General features: G+C 37.2%; 1 protein-coding gene across 2 annotated transcripts in view; it reads right to left on the bottom strand.

The window, feature by feature from the left end:
• The window catches only part of CGA (glycoprotein hormones, alpha polypeptide), an 11,138-nt gene that overhangs the window by 6,302 nt on the left and 1,264 nt on the right, over positions 1–3,572 (bottom strand). The window contains exon 1 of one of the 2 annotated variants that reach the window (XM_025042839.1): positions 1,356–1,473. The exons of the other annotated variant lie outside the window; for it this stretch is intronic. The gene's annotated coding sequence lies outside the window, so the exon portion shown is untranslated. Of the gene's footprint in view, positions 1–1,355; positions 1,474–3,572 lie in introns of those variants that run through there. 2 annotated transcript variants of the gene reach the window in all.

Here is a 3,572-nt window from a genome sequence, read left to right as displayed (position 1 = left end):
TATAAATATATATATCCTTTTAAGAATGCTATCTTTTCCTTACAGAGTCATATTACATTAAGAATCTAAATTTTTGGACAAGTACAGTTTGATATAAACTAAGAGACACCCAATTTAAACCCTGAATCTCATATATATACATAAATATGTGTGTATATATATGTGTATGTGTATAGAAAGAGAGAATAGTACACTGGTAGAGTCTCTATTTTATAAACCATTAATACGTTAATTATATGTAATCAAATCAAATATTATGCAAACATGTTAAATAATAATAATAGCAAATTATGGCAATAATATTATTTTATACTTTCAAGAATGCTATCTTTTCCTCACATACCAAGTATCACACACATACAAACCCACCCCATATATCAAATGGAGTGCAAAAATAGACATACCACTTTTGATATGGGAGTGGCAGGGTAATACTGCAGAGGGGATGTAGACTGAGAGATATTTGTGGCCACTTCTGAGAAGTACAACCTGACATAGCAGCGAAACTTAGGCGCAGTGAACAACAAGGGGCTTCTCTTTGCAGATCTTGTGCTGTTTTTATCACAGAAAAAAATCCTTACAAAGTAACATTCTGGGATTGAGAACTCTATAATCCCTTCCTACCCATCCTATTATTGCAACACTTAAAGGAAAATGGAATGTTTTCTATATATGTCATATAAATAATTAGATGTGTATGTATATATGGTACACATATGTACCATAACACACATATAACATATATGTACACATACGTATGTATAAAAGGTTGTTCCAAGAAGATTAAACATATTTGGTACAATGTGGCATCCTGCCCTTCACTTACAAAGATGCTGCCATTGCTCCCCCACTGTCAGAGAGTGAGGTTTTCGGTTTTTCTAACGGTGTGATAGATGGTGTGACTCATCCATGCTCTCCGCACCAGGAAGTCCAACTGACTCATAGCACATTTTTGAGATGACTGGCTAGGATTAGAGACATAATTCTTTGTTATCAGAACAGATTAAAGCTAACTGACTTCTAGAGGGTTCACCTAAGACTTCACCTCATTAGCCCATCTAATCCAGCTAACTACCAAGGAGAGGAAAAAGAGGCTGCCTTCAGAGAATTAATGAAAGACAACCTTGAAAGCAAAGCCTTTAATTCCCAGCACGTTGCCTGGCATAAGATAGTTATTCAGTAATTGTTAAACAGAAAATAGGCCTGTAGAATTTAGCATCTTTCCTTGTCCAAAGAAGACAGCAACAGCTCAGCCTTGATGAAAGATTGGAAGATGGAAAGTCAAAGGGAAATTAGAATGTCTGATATCCTATATTCCGCCACTTCCCACAGACCAGGCCCCTGGGCAGGCTCACCTTCATCTCCCACCAAGTGACCACCTCTGTCTCTGGGTGGACAAATTCCAAGAGTCTGTGGTCATTGGTGAGAAAACTCAGCTTGGAGTGGCCATGGCTACTAGTTTGGGCCATGACTACTAGATTCTTTCCTCATGTGCTCTAGTTGCAGTAAGTGGAGGTTTTTTGTTTTTGTTTTTGTTTTAGCAATGAGCGTCTTTGTGATCCCACATTCCAGCCACCAACTGCAATAATCCCCCATGTTCTCAGTTCTTCCAAGTAGACATTCCAACATCGCTCCTAGGCACTGGAATGACCTCGAGACCCATTAACACATTCATCAATAGTCTTCTCCAAAGGTAACGAGCAGTGCCTGAGAGATTGGGGGAATGGACCAGGACAGCCTGGTTAACACTCCCACAATCTGTCTCAAATCCCCTCACCCATTCTTTGATATAGATAATTAATGCTTTCTCTATCTTATAAAAAGATGAGTTTTGGATAATTTGACAAAAGTTCAATGTTATTAAGTGCAAAATTTAAGGTCCAAATTGGATGTGAAAGCTGGTTAGTGAAGAAGGCTGATAGAGAAAAAAAATGATTTATTTGAAATATGATGTTGGAGGAGAGTTCTACGGGTATCTTGGACTGCCACGAAGACAAACAAGTGGGTCCTAGAGCAAATTAAGCCTGAAACACCCCTGGAGGTAAAAATGACAAAACTGAAGCTATTCTACTTCAGGCACATCATGAGAAGGCAGGTTCTTTGAAAAAGACAATAATGCTGGGAAAATAGAAGGCAACAGGAAAAAAGGAAGACCAAGTATGAGATGAATTGACCCCATGAAAGAAGCCATAGGCATGAGTCTACACAGGAGCTGAGCAGGACTGTTGAGGACAGGACATGGTGGACGTCACTCATTCATAGGGGCGCCAGGAGTCAGAGCTGGCTTAACAGCATGTAACACACATATAATATACTTTAAAAATAACACTTATTGTTAATGGAGTATTTGAGTGTGCTAGATATTGTTTTGGGTACCTTGAACACACAAATATATTTAAAATTCATAACAACTCTATGAGATATTATTCTCATTTTTGGCAGGTAAAGAAATTCTAGAGGTGAAGTAATCTACACAAAGTCACAAATTTTATCACTGGTGGAGTCAAGATTTTAGAATGTGTCTTTACAATTCCAGACTTCAAGGTCTGAACCACACTTCATTATGCTGCCTTCAAATCTTTACATTTTACAATGAACTTCTTAAATAATTTTTTTTCAGATGGAATATCCCTACATAAGGTGTCGATGTCTTTTTTTTTTAGAGCAACATTATGTGCCAGTTTAAATATAACTTGCCCATGTAACTTTTTATATCTATCTGACTTCACATATTCAAAACAGCCTTAAGAGAGCCATTTTGTTTGGATAAAGAGGCATTTCATAACTGATCAATTTGTTAGAACTAGGGCTTGTTTGGTAGAGACAGGGAAAAACGGGGAAAGAATTGTCTTTCACATATATTTCCTTGTTTGGGTCTCTTTATACTCTTATGAGGAAAGCACTATTATGGCACCTATTTCATAGACTAGAAAACTACACTTCAGAGAAGTAAGATGATTTACCAAAGGCACCAGAAAGTAATCTGTTCCTAAGATTATGTCCTTTTACCTATGCTACCCCTATAACTTCAAAGAACACAGTTAATCCATTTCCTTCTTTAGGACATTGATTCACACATGGATAGTGATGTTACTATTGTCTTTTTTAATTCGATTCCTAACATTTCCTAACATTGCCCTTGATTCTACTCTCAGTCCAACCTAAGCCCCCCCACTTTCTTCACCCCACTCCCTCCCAGTGGATTAAGAATGCTAGAGCATTTCTATAATGTTATCTCTGAGAATGATGAACCAAAGATTGCTAGATTACTTTTTGCAACATTACAGTGAGTAATGCTGAAATGTTACACACCAAAACCAGAATTTGCAAGGATCATAAACTGATAGCAAACTACTCTAGAGTTCACAATCTATAAAAATAGGGGTTTGGTGCAATGGGTCATTTTCTCTTTGTGAAAGCAGATTATCTTGATCTGCTTTGAACAAAATGCCCGTTACCTTCTGGTTTTACTATTTCTATTTCCCAGCTCTCACTTTGAGTTTTTATGCAAATTTGAGTCCCACATTACAAAGAAATGTACAATGAAACTGAGAATCTGTTCTGAAACATAA

Source organism: Pteropus alecto, unplaced genomic scaffold (assembly GCF_000325575.1).
Source record: "Pteropus alecto unplaced genomic scaffold, ASM32557v1 scaffold7, whole genome shotgun sequence".
Classification (NCBI taxonomy): Eukaryota; Metazoa; Chordata; class Mammalia; order Chiroptera; family Pteropodidae; genus Pteropus; species Pteropus alecto.
Note: the sequence above shows the minus strand (reverse complement) of the source record. Positions and strands in the feature narration are given on the sequence as shown.